The sequence below is a fragment of the Pelobates fuscus genome, chromosome 6, assembly GCF_036172605.1.
Source record: "Pelobates fuscus isolate aPelFus1 chromosome 6, aPelFus1.pri, whole genome shotgun sequence".
Lineage (NCBI taxonomy): Eukaryota > Metazoa > Chordata > Amphibia > Anura > Pelobatidae > Pelobates > Pelobates fuscus.
Window position 1 is genome coordinate 180,069,964 of NC_086322.1, and position 19,556 is coordinate 180,089,519.

A 19,556-nucleotide genomic window follows, 5' to 3' on the forward strand; every position below is an offset into this window, starting at 1 on the left:
CTAATGCTAAAATGGAGGGGAAGGTAATGTAAATCAAATGTAAAGATAAGGAATTTGTCAAAACTCTCACAATGAATCTGCACACACGGTATAGAAGAAATTATAATTTAGGACTCTTATATAAGTTAACATATTCTTCTAGTTTTGAGAAAAATGTCAACGCTATCCATGAAAACAAATTGCAATGATATAATACTTTATTGAAGTCTTTTGTTTTTTATTAATATATTGTATTAATTTAAAGGCCAGAGGAATTAAGCTCTGTGGCAAATATGTATGGTGGCAAGGGAAGAGTTCATCTGCCTTGGTGGGTGTATATAGGGATCTAGGGAAAGTTTGTGAACTTTTAAGTTGTTGGGCATAGTTAGCCAGGTAGCTGGGGTGAAACTGTGACACTGCTTTTGCTGGGGGGAAATGTACTGGCCTGGGATTGGATGCATGTCACGAGTGTGAAAAGCGTGAGAAATTGGGTAAAGATAAAAAGCAGCTGCGCAAGTGGAATCCTGTCAGCAGTAATTGAGCCAGGAGCGACGCGGATGGACCCCTTCCCTTACATTTTTTATTATTTATTGTCGTGGTTTTTTTGAAGCATCATGACAAAAGTCATCTTCAGGGTCTAGTTCTGAAGAAGGATATGGTAGGAGGTGCTTGTGCCTGTGCAGCCTCTTCTTCTTGGAGAAAGTATCAGTCAGATGCTTTGAAACCTTAACAGTTGAGATATCAATTTTGGTGAAAGTGGGAAATAAAAACCTTTGGTGAGCCCTACACAGAGGAACTCTGTTGATGGCTGGTGGCCCTGTTACCGGAAAAAGGCCTGATTGAAGTTGGTTCAGGATAACCAAACACATTCCCCTGTGAAGTCCATTTAGAAGGAAGAGCACAAACCCATGAGTGATATAGGCTACTTTCCATGGCTCAGCAGTTTGCATGGAACATCTTCAGTTAAATGGTAATGGTGTATCATGCAGAGCTTTTTCACACGTGTGCCTGTCACATGTCTTTGTTACAAGAGTTGAAGCTTTATTTTTCTTAATTTTAGTCTTTGTTTCTGGGGCCTTGTACCTGTGCGTCCAGAGGGCTGAATTGGCATACGTGACAGAATAGGAATACTTCCCAATTCTGCATACCAACACCGGATTCCGACTGGCATGGTGCTGGCATGATGCCTGTTGACTTTCTTCACAGCCTCCTCTCCTGCTATCTTCGCCATAAGGAACGATGGTGGTTAATAAAGTTAAAAGCAATATAAAGGGTTACATTATTATATGTTTATCGTTATAAAATTATGGTTGTAGACCCCTTTAAGCTTTGAATAAACACCACGGCCTTATTTATTGAAAAGTGAATAAACTATGTCTGTGTTTATTGCGTGTTCTAATTCATTTTAAAACAAAGATATTGCCCACAATACATATAAATGAACACTAAGCCAACGCTAGAAATAATGCAGCTCATGAGATAATTTAGGCAGTTTGTATACATTGTCCACATCTTTTCTATACATTTGCAGAGTTAATGTTCATTTCAGAGATTATGCTTCTAAGTTTGAGTAAAGGTTGAGGATTTGTTTTTGATTTTGATCGTTTTGGGATTATAGTTAGGGCTAGGGATTTGCTCACAATAGAAGTGCCAAGAAATGATAAAATTGGTCAGGGGAGTTTCGTGTGAGTATCCCTTTTACGTCAGTATTTTATTGAGTCATGACCAACACATAATACAAACTTTGAAACAAGCTCAGCAGCTTAGTTTACTGTTTAGTTTGCATTTTTATTTAGTTATAGTAGCAGTATTGAGTGGTATTGTAGCATTTTCCATTGTTGGCAAAAAGGAAAAAATGTCCATAGAGCCAAAATTTCCAAAATGTAAGCAATGAGCCTGAACAGAAATGCACATAAACAAGTAGATATATCTGTGTTTTAATAGATTTTTTATTTCATCATTACGGTGAACTTTTTTACTCCCATAAGAACCAGGGACAGCATCTTAGGTGTTCAGAATTACTAGTGTAAACAGTCGATCATAGACCATTTGTACTCCAATACCATGCATTGAAATAAACTATCGTGTTTCAACTATGGACATTTTGTATTTTTGAATTTTCGGTTTGAATTTTTAACACTATCAACTTTCTGTAGTTCATTGTTTAGCAAATAAAAGGGGTATTGCTTAAATTCTGTCTCTTACTCTAAATGTATTAAAACTATGTTCATATTTTTCACTTATTAAGTTGTGGTGGTTTGAGAAACCTCCTATGAATGTAGAATAACATAATCAAAACAAATGAAAATCTCCAATACAACAGAATTACATAATTTTCCCTGCTCTGATATTGTAGCACAAATTGGTATTATTTTAGTGCAAATTGGTTCTTAAATCAATACATGGCTCTACTCCCACTAAACAGAGTGCAGTCAGGCCATCTGAAAATAACAGTGGGGATGTGGGGGGTATTCATAAAAAAGATATTGAGTTTTTCAACAAAGCAGTAATTCAAAGTGAATTTCACATTTTTGGACTAAAACAAAGTGCATGGTTGGCAAGGACATAATTTTGGTTAATGTAGCCTACATTTTTTAAATTCACTTTGAATTCATGCCTTAGCAGGGGTAGGCAAACGTTGGCACTCTAGATGTTTTGGACTACATCTCCTGTAATTGTCTTATAGCATAATGATGGATAAGTCCACAACATCTGGAGTGCCGAAGGTTGTTTACCCCTGCTTTAGTGAATAACTCTCTGTTTCTAGAGACATTCTCTGTTTAGTAAATAGATCCCCCTTCCTTATTGTTATTCTCAGATGGCCTGACCACAGTGGGAAATCTAAAGGTATAGTGTAAAAATAATCAAAATGCAAACCGAATGTCTTTGCAATAGTTTATTTTGTTTTATTGTTTGTGCTTAAGCTCCACAGTCTAGTGAATAAAATAAACAAAATCTGCATTTTAGACTTCAATGTACATATTATTTAGTTTATGAGACTGTAGTTTCAAAGAAAATAGACATCAAAACTATTCAAAATATTTTTCTGTAGGTTTTTTTTTTCTTCTAAATTTCCAAGTACTTTGTAAAAAAAATAGCAAAAAGAAAAGAAAATGTAGAATGACATAGAATTCATAAAACATTGACAGGAATATTTCAATCACAACTGCAAAACTGAGGCTAGAAATCCTAAACTGTAACTATAGCGGTACAGAATTTTGACAAATCAACTCTTTTCGCCTATATTTTGCCATTCAGGTTTGCTAATGTTTGGAGTTAAGCGAATAATTCTGAGAGAGTGGGATTAACCAAATTATCATTAGGTTAAGTCTTGCACAGGGACTTCTACAAATATATTAAAAAAAGAAAAATACAAAGCAGCTGCTATAGAAATATATATGGTAGGTCTATTTTCCAGCCTACATAGAAACAAAAACAAATATACTGCAAAAACTATTTTGTGTCTAATGCCAAGTTGCAAAAATATATTTGTGTGTTGTCGTAGTGTGTGTTTATGTATGTGTTTATTGCTGCTTGTGTCAGTGTGTGCGAATGCAAGGTTTTAGTCTATATACTAATAGCCCAAGTGTGTGAGAATTCAGGTGTGTATTTGGGTGTAGATGTGTAAACCCAGGTGCATATTTGTGTATATGTCTTTGAATAAACAATGAATGTGGAAGAATGGAGGTATTTATTTGCATTAAGCGAGTGCGTTTTTGTGTAGTGCCAATGCATTTGTAAAAGTGGGAATCTGATAAAGTGCATGTAATTTTATAGAAAACACTCCAAAAATGAATACAATATTTATTTCAAATATTAGCAGAAACCAAAAAAAGTGAAAAAGACAGACAACATATACATAATATAAGGTGTGCTATGTTTCTAAACAAATTCAAACATGTGACTGTAATCACACCAAAATTAGGGGAACACTCAGGGATGGCTCTGGCTGGTTGAGATGTATCTGAGGTACCTGTCTGTCTGTCCTCCTGGCATCCTGGTGCTCATTGATCAACATGTGAGTGGTGGGTGGTCTCGAATCCATTCTCATACTTTGGGAGACACAGAATTATAAATTAGCTGTACAATCTCCTCCACGGTTGTAGCCTGGCAGTCATTGGTCTAGATCATGGCTGCCCATTGTAGGCAGTATGCCCAATCTGCATAGGAGTCCTTTTTTCCCTTTTTAAAGTCCTGAAATAGCCATCACGCTGGTGGCATACTAGGCTAGCAGAGGGTTTTTTCCAGTCATAATTCATTGAAGGGACACTGTAGTCACCAAAACAGCTTTAGATTAATGAAGCAGGTTTGGTGTATAGGTCAACTCCCTGCAGTCTCACTGCCTAGTTCTTTGCAATTTAGGAGTGAAATCACTTTGTTTAAAGACCCTAGTTGCACCTCCCTGCATGTGACTTGCATAGCCTTTCTAAAAACTTCCTGTAAAGAGTAATCTATGTTTTCTATGTTTTTTCTATGTTTATACCTTTATTGTTTAATTTTACTTTTCTTATCCCCTGCACTGTTAAGAGCTTGCTAGACTCTGCAGAAGCCTAATTTATGTTATTAAAGTTCAATTTAGAGAGCAAGAGATAAAAACCTTTAAGGTAAGTTACATCTGATTGAAAGTGTAACTCTTTTTTTTTTTTAATGGAGGTTATGTAAGTCACAGCCAAGGACGGTGTGGCTAGGGCTGCATGGGCAGAAAGGAAAGTGATTTAACTAATAACTGGCAGTGAATTGAGCAGTGAAACTTCAGAGGCATGATCTATACACCAAAACTGCTACCGTAAGCTGAAGTTGTTTTGGTGACTATAGTGTACCTTTATGGCTTCATCCGGGAAGGTCCAATAAGCCTCCACATACTTGCCTATGTGTCAGTGTGTTTCCTATATTCACAGGCTTTCCCTTCTGTCCCTTTTGGGACGGGGGGAGAGTGGGGGGTTGATATTTTCTTATAATTTTAAAATGATGAAAAACATTTTTTAAATGAATTATTATTTATCTTTTATAATATATATATATACAATATATATATAGTTAACATATATAGTGTGTGTATATATATATATATATATATATATATGTGTAATTTTACTTTGTGTATTTTTATATTAATATATGTATTAGTATGACATTATATATATATATATATATATATTTGTGTTAAGGGCTCCTGATAGTACAGAAGATACAAACACTGTTAGGTGTGGGATGGTATTACAAGAGCAAGTCGGTTGTGGTGTGCCGGAACCGACGATGAGGTAGACCTGTAAATAAAGAGGGCCCACCTAGAAGAAATGTAAGAAAAAGGAGTTGATAAAGAGGAGTGGGTGGGAGGGTGATGCAGCGCTGACCTCGGACGGTATGGAGCCAGGTAAGGGGTGTCCCTTAAGTAGGTAGAAGGTGAGTCATACGCCCCTCCCACAATTACAGGCCAAAAGGCCTTAATACTTGTGTTAAGGGCTCCTGATAGTACAGAAGATACAAACACTGTTAGGTGTGGGATGGTATTACAAGAGCAAGTCGGTTGTGGTGTGCCGGAACCGACGATGAGGTAGACCTGTAAATAAAGAGGGCAAAAGTAGAAAATCAAAATTTATTACGAAACGAGCAATATACATACTTTAACCAGACATATCTTGAAAGGCATTTCTAACTTCTGTACTGGGTTAGGTGTGTATCTAGAGTATGCAGAGGACTTCCAGCGCTGTAGTGGCTGCTCCTAAGCGGAAGGAGTGGCCTGAATAGTTATTTGCTTTTAGGCCTAGTTGTGTAAGTAATGACCTGACGTGGGTCATGAAGGTGGTGGTAGTGAGTACCGAACCTTGTAGACAAAAGTGGTTGAGATGGTGATGCTTGTAAAACCTGGGTATATGTGTCCAGTAATGTGACGGGGCACCACTCGTTGTGGGTAGGATAGTATCTAACCTCTACCGGAGGTGCGTGTTGATTGGTTTTGGAGTGATGCAGAGGCAAGATATAGTAATCCATGTGTTTTGTTAAGTGTGAGTGAAGCAGAATGTGAGTGGACTGGGTTGTGTAGATGGCGGTAAATTCTCTTGGTCTTAAAACCCATAAAAAGCCATATAGATGGCGGTTTTAATAACAAGGTTTGTGTTGTTGGCAAAGGGTTTTAAATCTAGTAGTTTGGATAGATCTTTGAAAATATTGACGTCTATGGGTAGCCTTTGCGCAGTACGTGGGGGTTCGGATCTCTGAATACCCCTAAGGATATTTTTTTTTCTGGTAGGAGGACATGAAACTTGTGTTGATTGGTTGTAATGTTAACATGTGATGTTGTATGCCTGTTAGATATAGCTTGATTGTGTTGTATGATAATTTGAGTTTGAGGTGGCAAAAAGGAAGCAAAACCCAACAAGGATGTCATAATGAAAGGTTGTGCGATATTGTGTGATGACAGAAATCTTTTGAATAGAAGGAAAGCCCTGTCATAGGTCTTCCGGGTATTGGCGGATAGCGCTAATTGTGACAATGTCCTGCTATGTTGCATTATAGCGTCTAGTCCATGACTAGTTGGTGGAAAGGTGGAGTGGTCGTGGCTGTGCGTGCAGCTGACGGAAGTATTTGTCGAAAAGCCTGTAAATTGAAACAAGACAAATGGTCAGCAGCCGTGTTGTATACACCTGGGACATGCACACAAAACAAGAAAAAATTGTGACACGCGGCCAGCCAGGTGAGTTTCCTCAAGAACCTCATAATGGTCAGTGATTTGGATCGACCTTTGTTTATGATGTGGTGCGTTGCTTGGTTGTCTGAGTAGCAACGTACTGACGAACCTGCCCATAGATGCCCCCATGTCACGGCAGCTGCCACAATGGGATATATCTCAAATAGAGCTGAAGTAGTTGGAAAAACTCTCCAGGTCCTGAACCTCTGGAGGCCAACTACCCCAAAGCCATTCATTCCCGTAAATTACTGCGAAACCTGTGGTAGACCCGCGTCTGACCAGATGGTAGGTGAAGAGTCAGACAATTCAGGGGGAAACATGCTTTTCCCATTCCAGGTGGTTAAAAGTTTCTCCACATAAGTAGGTCTGCCGTGGCCTGGGTATCCAGGGGTAACCTGTGTGCATCATGCTAAAAAGTGGGAACATGTTTAGGAGTCGTGAGATGAAAGCCCGGCCTTGGGGTATAATGCGCATGGCAAAATTTAGTGACCCAAGTAGAGATGTAATTCTTGCGGTTGCAAGTACCGAGGTGTAAGTAAAGGTTGATGTTGGTAAGAATGTTCTCTATCTTGGTGTGTGGCAGGCTGGCTTGCTGGCTGTGGCTGAGTCTAGTATGATTCCTAGGAAAGTGATAACTGTATCTGGTCCTTCGGTTTTGGTGGGGGAAACTGGGACGCCCACCTGTTTAAAAAGACTGATGGTTTCTATGAGGCTACTGGGTGGAGAAATATTCTCTTCGATCAGTAAGAAATCATCCAGTAGTGTATAACTGTAGGGCATCTGGCTACATTTAACAATAATCAGCATAGTGTTTCGGCGAATACGTCGAAAAAGGCCGGACTACTTTTGAACCAAACGTTAAACGTGAGAAAAAATAGTAGTGCCCGGCCCACTTAATGCCATGCAGGTGCCATAGTGTACGGTGGATAGGCAATAAATTTGAAAGCATGTGTTATGTCAGTCTTGCTGAGCCGTGCTCCGACACCTGCCTGCATGATAGCCGTAATGGCGTGATTATTGGCAGAGGTGTGAGGTGCAGACAGATCGATGATAAATCTTTGTTTGTGGGAAGATTTCCCTTTATATCCGTTAAGTATTGCTTAGGGTACATGTTAATTGGACACATAGTTTTCGCCTGTGCTCTAAAGCATGTTTGAACATATATGCAATAACCTACATCCACTGTAATTACATGCACAGACATTGAAATTATTACATATTTGGGATTTTCCCAAAACTTGATAGGACAACCCAGTTTATCTTTGGGCGTTTCCTCTGCTGAACCAGCGGAACCAGTGCCCTGTGAGGTAGTAGGTTCGTTTGCAGTGGTAGGACAAAATTGGCAGTATGGCCATGGAGGAGCAGTATGCACGGGCCGGTGTTCTCAAACCTGCAAAGTGTCTGCAGAAAATGACAGTATCAATCTCGCTCCAGTTGGACCTTGTCCCGTACTGTGAGAATGCGCCAGACACTTTGGAAAAATCCTAGGGGATGTACTGGCAGGCTAATTATGCCGGGTAAGGCGAAACCATTAATCTTGTTCTTTGGTGACAGGTGAGGCCCTGCTAGTTGCCAAGTGGCTATGAGAGGCTCTGTCTATGAGTTGGCGCGAGGGGTTATTGAGGCCACCCGTCGTAGTGGCAGGAATCGTAGGCCTCTCGGTGATAGTAAAAGAAAACAGGGGGAGGGAGTGACAGGTGAGGCCCTCTCTATAAATATTGCGAGGCGGCTAACTCACGTGTGGCCCGATGGCGTTTGCCTCCGAGACTTGGAGGCGGGGTGTTGGCCTCGCGGACCACTAAACGATAGGCAGAAATGCCAAGAAGGGAGATACCTATTTGGGCCTATACCCCTAACTTGCCAGTACTCTATGGCCTAGAAGAATGAAACGTATGTGAACTACAACGTGAGCAGGCTTACGTACCTGGTAGTATGTATAAAGTTTTGAGAATCGACAGGTATGAAAACCTGGATAAACCTAAAAAGGGGTAGAGTGAGAATGGATCCCGTGAGACCTGTGTAATCTGTATAGGCTGGGATTATGGCTTCTAGCAGTATGTGTGGGAGGTGTAAAAGTCTATGAGTAGGATAGTGACATGACTGCCCATGCTTGGTGACAAGCGTTATGCTGAGTCCGATACCTGGCAGCAGGGGATTGGCCGTGTAATGTGTATATATGGAAGGTGATCAGATGATATGCATGTCACTAAACTGATCTGGGAATGTAAGGGACTTTTTAATGTGAAAATGACAATATGCAGAATCATAAATGTTGCTGTAAAGTGACGTATGAATGTATGAACCAGAACGTGTGATTCAAAACCGAAAGTCTTGTGAGACGTATATGCCGTGTTCTTGAATACTCGTGTTACGTCGTCTGAGTGTGTCAAGAAAAGGCCTGAGTTTGTAAATGCCATGTGAAATTATGTGAAATGACAATCTATGCAGAAAATGTTGTGACGTATGAGAGGTTGAACCAAGCGTGTGATTCAACCCGAAACCCTCTGTGGAAGGTAGGACCGTGTTCTTATATACTCGTGGTATTTCGTATGAGTATGATAAGAAATGGCCTGAATAGTTAGTGCCATGTTATCGTAGTGTACATGGTTGTAATAACATCTCCATTATACTCTTAGAAAATAGGACTGTGTCCTTGAGCTTGTGGTATGTGTTCGAGCATGACAGAAAAAGGAGCCGTAATGTAGGCTAACCATAACTGTTGTATAACAGGATGTTATACTAATATATCCTAATTTAATAATATATCTTGAGCCCTCACTTAAGTATAATTTATAACACATGAATAGGGAGGATATGCTTAAACATCATATGTATATAAAATACAGTCTGTGTGTGTGTGTGTATGTATAAAATAGATGAAGTATCAATATGAAAATATATATACAGAGGTACTTAATAAAAGACTAAAATTAAACTTATTTACCAGGATAATTGCCAAGTACAGAAAATTTTATAAGGATAAATAGAAACATGGTAACATACTGTGAATACTGAATAAGGATGCATACGATTGCTACATACACGGTACATAGGTTTCCGGAAACCAGAGGGTTAATTCGCCTGTGACTTGGCCGTAAAGCGTGCGGCCGTAAAGTAAGGCCGTGAAAAATCGTGACGCCGTGGGAAGTGATCCGGGCGACGGACTTACGTTTTTGAAGACCTGAGGACTCAATCAACAATGAAGACCGGGTTTTTGTGCGTGGCTGGCCGGGAGGAAAGACCTGAAAGGAGTTCCTGGACACAGCTAACACCAACGAAACGCAGAGTTTCCCCGAAAGCAAGATGGCGCCGTCCGTGAACCGGAAGTGGATTCAGGATGCAGCGCTGACCTCGGACGGTATGGAGCCAGGTAAGGGGTGTCCCTTAAGTAGGTAGAAGGTGAGTCATACGCCCCTCCCACAATTACAGGCCAAAAGGCCTTAATACATATATATATATATATATACAGAAATACATACTATATAGATATACTATATGCATATGTATATATATATATATATATACACAAATACACACTATATAGATATACTATATATATATATATACATACATATGTAATTATATTTTTACTTATTAACCTATATTTTTTATTTTATTTTAAACATGCAGGGAGACTGTCTGTCAGTTCAGGCAGTCCCTGCAGGCAGCTACAAGGACGCCTATTACGGCCATGTGACCGCTCTTTCAGAGGGGGTACTGTCTGGGCTGTCAGGCATTCTCCCCAGACCGCGAGCAACACCGATCTCCGGCAGGAGGGATGGACATGGGGGTGGGGGGGGGGGAAGGAACGTGTAAGTAAGCAGGAATGCCAAAGACGTATTAGATACATCCGCAGTCCTTATAGACCGGTTTTGTTGGATGTACCTAGTACGTCCGTGGTCGGGAAGGGGGTTAAAAACTACCATAGAAGTGAGGGATCACTAGCATATTTTTCAGCAAAAGAGGCAGAGATACTATGTTTCATATACCCCCTCTGGATATTACCAATGTGTTCCGCTATTCTTTTTTAAAAAGGCCTAGTGGTCATGGCTATATATTGGAATCCACAAGGGCACCAGAAGAGGTATAGGACATTGGTAGCGTGACATGTTAAAATCTGTTGAATTTTTTAAAAAAATTGTCGTATTAGTTGAATTAAAATCTGTGTTTAGTAAAAGTAGTCTTTTTGCATGCTAAATAGGTTTTGCAAGGGTAGAAACCTTTTTCCAAACCAAAAAAATCCTTACCTTGTTAGTTATCCCTAATATAACTGAATGTCAATTATTGTCTAAGGTTCCTTAATCCTCTATATATTATATATGGCTTCTCAACTACAATATCTTTTAGTAGTGGATCCGTTTTTAAAATGTACCAGTATTTAGTTAAAACATGTTTAATCTGTTTTGCATTTTCATCAAAATCCAAAATGAAAGGTACCTCATTTGTCTCCATTTTTTTTTTTTATTCTTTATTTTTGATGTGCGCAAAATGAAGTAACACAATTACTTGCACTGCCACGACAGCTAGTACAAGGACAGCATAGTGTAGTAGAGGAAAACAAGCATGGCATCAGTGTCAGCTGCACATATTTTTGAATTTATATAAAACAACAATAAAAGCGTGATACGTTCAAGCTAGGTAACTTTCTAGGTGGGGTTAAGTCTAGGCATGCGTCGGTAAGATATTCAATCTGGCTTTTAACTGCAATGTGATCCTGCTAAAACCTGCATATCACCAGTAGCCCTGTGCCAATATTTGTTGATTGTAAAACAAAAGTGTGACATCGTTATTGTTTAACTGCCATAGCAGGATTGTATTAAAGCATTTACTGGCAGTTGGCAGCTTGTGAAACTTAGTTCTGTTCGATTACATTGTTGGTTGTAAATTAATAGAAGTTTATATTATTTGCGTATATCTCTTAGCTAACTGAAACAAAATCAACTATGGCAAGCTAAGACCGAGCAATAAACATATAACAACTAAATCATGCAAATCTGAGCTCTCCCTGCTTTCAGATGATCACAGCCTGAAAACAACAATTTGCTTTAATATCTAGTGACTGTGATGTTATCATGTTAAGTCCAGAGTTCTGTGTGGAAAGAGTCCTGTGCAAGGAGGTACCTGTGGGCTGTGGGAGATCAAAGTAGCCCATCTGGTGAGAGCTCCGGTCAACCAGCCGATTCCCCTGCGTTTTTTGCTGTTCGCTTGTGGATAAAGTTCGTTTCTCTGGTTTGCCTTAATGTGGTAGGATGTGGGACACCAGGCTTGCATGTGGGCTTGCTGCTTTAGGTGGCTGTCCCGGGAGTCCCTCATGACCCTGACCTTGATTCTCGTTTGGAGCTGCATCTTGGAGGCATGTTTGCGCGTTGGCAGCCTGTTCCTCCGTGTGAGGGCTGTTCACCGCGGTCGTAGTCGCTCAGGCCCACGTGTTGGCTGGAGGTGTCGCTGTCGGCGACGCCATTTTCCCGTTCACTTTCCCCTGTGAGCAGTACCTCGTGGTTGAAGTGTGTTCTTGGTGGGTGCTCTCTCAGGGCTTGTGCCTCCGCTTGCCTTTCCGCCAGTTTCCTCCAGAAGGGCGCAAACACGGCATCCAGCCGTGTGAGAGCGTCAGGTCGCTTGTGTGCTGCTCGGTGTTCCTGCCATATTGTGCGTTGGTTAGGTGCTGGTCGGCCATCTTGGGGCACGCCGTCCGGACCGCAATGCTCGGCTGGACCGGAGTGGAGGTGTTGCGGCATGCAGTGGTGGTAGCCTGTGGGGACCGGGATGACCCCCCCGTCCAGGGGGGGTGGGGTGGCAGAGCGCTGGTAGGAGAACCGGGCGAGCGGCCGTCCCACCCAGGCTCAAGCTTGTAGGCCTCAGGCCTCTACCGGGTTACTTTGGTGCCGCTGGGGGTCTTGTCGGGTATCACCGGAATCCCCATCGCCTGAACAGTGCTGTAATCATATTTTAAGGTCGGTGTCTGCTTGTGGCCCGCAGTTAGCTCCGATATTTCAGCTCAGAAGCAGGAGCTCAGACGAAACACGTTTGATCCGACCGGCTGGTCAGGCCCCGCCCCCCCAGTCTCCATTTTTTTTGCTAATCTTGTTTCTTCTTTTATCTTGATTTAAAATAGTTTTTCTATCTATTTGATATCTCTAATCCATTTGTCTATTTTATGTATGTCATACTTTTTTTCTTTTAATCTATTTTAAAAAAAAGCTGCTTGTTCATCAAAAATCTGAAGATCTCTACAATTTCTCTAAATACATGTGAGCTGGCCTTTAGGTGTGTTCTGTAGCCAAGGGCTATAGTGACAATTGGATGTGTCAATAGAGCCATTTATGCACATTATTTTTTAAACGTCTTGGTTTTTATATGTTAGTTTTTTATATCTCCCTAGATTAAGAAAATGGATACTTTTCTTGCTATATTCACTGGTCAAACTGATCCCTATATTGTTAGTGTTCAAAAAATCTAGAAAACTTTTTAGGGAATTGCCAAACAAAGAAAATATCATAGATTAATCTGCCAGATTCGACGCCCAGCCTACTTCCTGGGTCAAAAAAACTATTTTCCCATTGAGTTATAAATAAACTTGCGTAACTGGGTGCAAATCTAGTCCCCATTGCACTTCCCTTTAATTTGATATATTTTTCCATCAAACCACTGATTACTACTGACTGATTACTGTGTACCCAACTCTGGCTAGTTCTTGTTTTCGCTGTCTCTACGTTACGTTGACCTCGGCTCGTCTCTGATTACGCTTTTTCTCGGTCTACATTTAGTCCGGCCATTCTGAGGCTCAGTAAAACGTTATTTCCTAGTCTTGCCCCTTGCTATCCTAAATTCTGCATGTTGCGGTATTACACCGTGATATCATGATAGGGCTAAAACAAACAGGAGCTCACAATCCATCTTAAATGTTGTGAATGAGGAACGGAAACTGTCAAACCTATCCGGCATTATCAAATAGAACTACCTCCAAGAACTATCCCTATAACACTCTTCAAAAGTCCCAAAGTGTCCCATAAATCCCTAAATCTAAAACTTGGTCAAATTAACTCAACTCACAGCATAGTAGAATCTGCAGATAAACTGCCTAGATAGAACTAACAGATACCAAATACCTCAGCTTCCTCAGAACAGGGGACAGCCTACTATGTTCTATTGATTAACCCCTTAAGGACGGCGGGAGGGCGTGCTATGCCGTCTTTAGGGACCTGGCTCTAAACGCCGGGGGGTGTCTGTCTGTTTCGGCCACCCTGGACCATGTGATCGCGAGGTCCTTGCATAGCCGTCCATGTCAGTGCCAGCAGGGGGAGTGCCTGTACTCCCCCTGCTGACTGAAATTTAATTTTTTTTAAATTTAAAACCGTTTAAAACAGTGTAAAATTAATTTATATATACTTAGATTATATATATATATATATATATATATATATATACACACATATACATACATACACATAAATACACATACAAGTGTATTTTAATAATAATATATATATATATATATATTTAATTAGACATATATATACATATATATATTAATATTAAAATACACGTAGAATGATATTGATTAAATATATACAGGGAGTGCAGAATTATTAGGCAAGTTGTATTTTTGAGGATTAATTTTATTATTGAACAACAACCATGTTCTCAATGAACCCAAAAAACTCATTAATATCAAAGCTGAATATTTTTGGAAGTAGTTTTTAGTTTGTTTTTAGTTATAGCTATTTTAGGGGGATATCTGTGTGTGCAGGTGACTATTACTGTGCATAATTATTAGGCAACTTAACAAAAAACAAATATATACCCATTTCAATTATTTATTTTTACCAGTGAAACCAATATAACATCTCAACATTCACAAATATAAATTTCTGACATTCAAAAACATAACAAAAACAAATCAGTGACCAATATAGCCACCTTTCTTTGCAAGGACACTCAAAAGCCTGCCATCCATGGATTCTGTCAGTGTTTTGATCTGTTCACCATCAACATTGCGTGCAGCAGCAACCACAGCCTCCCAGACACTGTTCAGAGAGGTGTACTGTTTTCCCTCCTTGTAAATCTCACATTTGATGATGGACCACAGGTTCTCAATGGGGTTCAGATCAGGTGAACAAGGAGGCCATGTCATTAGATTTTCTTCTTTTATACCCTTTCTTGCCAGCCACGCTGTGGAGTACTTGGACGCGTGTGATGGAGCATTGTCCTGCATGAAAATCATGTTTTTCTTGAAGGATGCAGACTTCTTCCTGTACCACTGCTTGAAGAAGGTGTCTTCCAGAAACTGGCAGTAGGACTGGGAGTTGAGCTTGACTCCATCCTCAACCCGAAAAGGCCCCACAAGCTCATCTTTGATGATACCAGCCCAAACCAGTACTCCACCTCCACCTTGCTGGCGTCTGAGTCGGACTGGAGCTCTCTGCCCTTTACCAATCCATCCATCTGGCCCATCAAGACTCACTCTCATTTCATCAGTCCATAAAACCTTAGAAAAATCAGTCTTGAGATATTTCTTGGCCCAGTCTTGACGTTTCAGCTTGTGTGTCTTGTTCAGTGGTGGTCGTCTTTCAGCCTTCCTTACCTTGGCCATGTCTCTGAGTATTGCACACCTTGTGCTTTTGGGCACTCCAGTGATGTTGCAGCTCTGAAATATGGGCAAACTGGTGGCAAGTGGCATCTTGGCAGCTGCACGCTTGACTTTTCTCACTTCATGGGCAGTTATTTTGCGACCTTGGTTTCTCCACACGCTTCTTGCGACCCTGTTGACTATTTTGAATGAAACGCTTGATTGTTCGATGATCACGCTTCAGAAGCTTTGCAATTTTAAGAGTGCTGCATCCCTCTGCAAGATATCTCACTATTTTTGACTTTTCTGAGCCTGTCAAGTCCTTCTTTTGACCCATTTTGCCAAAGGAAAGGAAGTTGCCTAATAATTATGCACACCTGATATAGGGTGTTGATGTCATTAGACCACACCCCTTCTCATTACAGAGATGCACATCACCTAATATGCTTAATTGGTAGTAGGCTTTCGAGCCTATACAGCTTGGAGTAAGACAACATGCATAAAGAGGACGATGTGGTCAAAATACTCATTTGCCTAATAATTCTGCACTCCCTGTATAATTATCATTATATATATATATATTTATATAATAATATAAAATGAATAAATATGTAAAAAATAAAATAAAAAAATAATAAAAAATAAATAAATAAAAAATATATTTGTGTAATTTCGTTCTAACTGTATTTTAAAATTAATATATATATATATATATATATATATATATATATATATATTGATATCAAATATATATATATATATATATATTGATCCCAATAGGCCAGTATCTCCGATTGAGACGTAATTGCTCATCCACAGAGGACTTTAAAATCAAAGCCTGGGAGCTAAGGAGGGCCTTCAAGGAAAAGGGATACCCGAATAGGGTCCTTCGTAGGGCATACACTAGAGCCATTAAAATTGACCGCGACACACTTCTCACTGATGAGAATGCACAATCAGGAGATAAAAAACTGATTCGATGCATCGCCACATACGACGCTGGGTGGGACTATATGATGGACTCTCTCAAGCGGTATTGGCCTATCCTTAAGTCAGATCCACATCTCAAACAAGTAATTACTTCTTTTCCCTCAGTAACGGCAAGGAGGGGAAGAAATTTTCGAGATACTTTGGTTCAGAGTCACCTGGCACCAAGGAAAAGAGGCACCAATAACTACTTACCGAAGGGCTCGTATAAATGCGGGCACTGTAGCGCATGTGAGTTTATGGAAAGGAAGTCCAAGGAATTCACCGACAGTAACAATACAGAGGTTTTCCCTGTTCGATCATTTTTTAACTGCAGAACAGAAGGCGTGATTTATTTACTAACCTGTTCATGCGGTATCAAGTATGTGGGGAAAACCTTTAGAGCATTTAAACTGCGGATCAGGGAACACGTTAACTCAGTCAGGAGACCGCTAGAAACTCCCATATCCCGCCACCTTAAAATACACCATCAAAACTCCTCTAAAAAATTGAGGTTTATGGGAATTGAGCACATCCCTCAGACTCAAAGAAAAGGTGACTGGGATACGAAACTGAAACAGCGTGAGTCCTTGTGGATTTACAGACTGAAGACCCTTTCCCCCGCTGGACTAAACGAAGGCTTTTCATTTACCGCTTTTTTATGATCACTCTTTTAGATGTAATATATAGTTAGGGACATCCCTCACAAGTCCTATGTATATAGTAAGTAGGTTGGACACTTATATATAGTCACTGTTCAAGTAAATGTATATATCACCCTTTGCATGCTTTGCTTATTAAGGAATCTAGTGTGAGATTTAATATAAGGACCATAAATCTGGACATTTGGTTTGTCCTTTTTTTAAACTTACCAGGTTTACTTGCTGCTAAACAGGGAGAATAATAGAGATGTATGTAACTCTCAATACTCCTTCATAGCAGCCTCTTTTTTATACTCCCATCACTAGGTTCCTCGTTTATATGTTTTCGGTTTATGTTGGGAACACTCGAAATATTCGTTATACAGCTATGTTTATTAAACCTAACAAGGATCCTCTGTATTGACGTCCTAGTAATGTATCACTAGGATGCTGTGGCAATTGGACCATTTTTGGCTGGCTCGTTAGCCAGAGGTAGGTCTGATAGACTTGTCACCCTGTGACCTACCCGTTATGTGCCAAATTCCCCGTCAGAGTATTATGACGGGCTGCTTTGGTCACACATAATATGGGAGGTCCTTTTAAGTATGACAGTCCGAGTCACCAGAGGATCCCTTAGGGGATCGGATTTTACGTAAACCGTATGCTGTATGGGAGGCGTGACTTGGAAAGATTAATGACGTCATTGATTGACGCGATTAAGCCACCCCCCCCCACACCCCCACGTGGGTATCACCCAATTGAACCGCGTTAGCCTGCGGTCATATGGTCCAAGCAGCAATCCAATCACGGACTGTGTGGGCTGCCTTGTGACCAATCAGTGAATCGCAAGAGACGGAAGGGTAATACACACGCTGGATACACACCAGCAAACTGTTACAGGTTAATGGTTACAGCCCCTATATAAACGAGCAGAAAGCCATGCAGAGGTTCATTACTCCTGACGACGGCGTGTTAGCACGCTGAAACGCGCGTCGAGTCTTCATTTATTTTTATTTTATTTTGGTCAGTTTGTTCACTTAGGTAGCACTTATGGATTAGTTTATTTAAGTTAATTTGTATTTTTAGTTACCTAGCCAGGGAGACAGAAGGGTAACAGGTAGGCACTTGTGAATCTCACTGTGCCAAGGTAAAATAGGGTTAGGACCTCTCTTAGGGAGTAGGTTCTTTACTGGGATTGGGGGTTTTGTTTATGGGATTTTGGTTTATTTTTCCCCCCTTGGAGGTGTTCCTCCCCCTCTAACCCTCTACTCTTTCCTCTGTCTACCTAAACTTTTACTACCTTACAGTTTGGAGGAATTTATACCAACCACTTTGGGTCTGGCAATCTCCCTGTTTAGTAGTTGGTTGGATTTGTATGTGTATTTACACATCTAATCTTTGTGCCCTGTCTTTTCTTCCTGTCTATTTTTATCCCCCTATATCCCTAGGACTATTAAAGGTAGGGACTCCTTTCTCATAATTACTCTCCCAATTAGGGACCTTTTGGGGTTCCATACTTATTCTTCAATTTTCGTTATTTATCAATTGTGGGTTATTCCCCAGTAGGGAGGAGTTAGTAGGGCTTTCTCACTTTTTTCGTACAATATTGATATCAAAATTAGTGATGTACCGAACTGTTCGCTGACGAATAGTTCCTGGCGAATATAGTGTGTTCGCGTTCGCCATGGCGGGCGAACATATGCGCGGTTCGATCCGCCCCCTATTCGTCATCATTGAGTAAACTTTGACCCTGTGCCTCACAGTCAGCTGACACATTCCAGCCAATCAGCAGCAGACCCTCCCTTCCAGACCCTCCCACCTCCTGTACAGCATCCATTTTAGATTCATTCTGAAGCTGCATTCTTAGTTAGAGGAGGGAAAGTGTAGCTGCTGCTCATTTGATAGGGAAATGGATAGCTAGGCTAGTGTCTTCAGTGTCCACTACAGTCCTGAAGGACTCATCTGATCTCTGCTGTAAGGAAAGCACCCCAAAAAGCCCTTTTTAGGGCTAGAACATCAGTCTGCTTTTTTTTCCTGTGTAATCTAATTGCAGTTGCCTGCCTGCCAGCTTCTGTGTCAGGCTCACAGTGGATACTGTGCCCACTTGCCCAGTGCCACCACTCATATCTGGTGTCACAATAGCTTGCATTTAAAAACAAAAAATTTTTTTTTTCACTGATATAGATTGAATAGCAGTTAGTTGTCTGCAAGCGTCTGTGTGTCAGGCCTACAGCGTCTACTCTGCCAACTTCTGCCAGTGCACAGTGCCACTCATATCTGGTGTCACAATAGCGTGCATTTAAAAACCCCAAAACTTTTTTTTCACTGTTATAGATTGAATAGCAGTTAGTTGTCTGCAAGCGTCTGTGTGTCAGGCCAACAGCGTGTACTCTGCCAACCTCTGCCAGTGCACAGTGCCACTCTTATCTGGTGTCACAATAGATTGCATTTAAAACCCCCCCAAATTTTTTTCACTGTTATAGATTGAATAGCAGTTAGTTGTCTGCAAGCGGGTGTCAGGCCTACAGCGTGTACTCTGCCAACCTCTGCCAGTGCACAGTGCCACTCATATCTGGTGTCACAATAGCGTGCATTTAAAAAAAACCAAAACTTTTTTTTCACTGTAATAGATTGAATAGCAGTTAGTTGTCTGCAAGCGTCTGTGTGTCAGGCCAACAGCGTGTACTCTGCAAACCTCTGCCACTGCACATTGCCA

General features: G+C 40.6%; 1 pseudogene; it reads right to left on the reverse strand.

Annotated features, from left to right (window-relative positions):
* Nucleotides 1-566: 566 nt before the first annotated feature.
* On the reverse strand, nucleotides 567-11,819 carry LOC134566115 (large ribosomal subunit protein eL6-like; annotated as a pseudogene).
* Nucleotides 11,820-19,556: the final 7,737 nt, after the last annotated feature.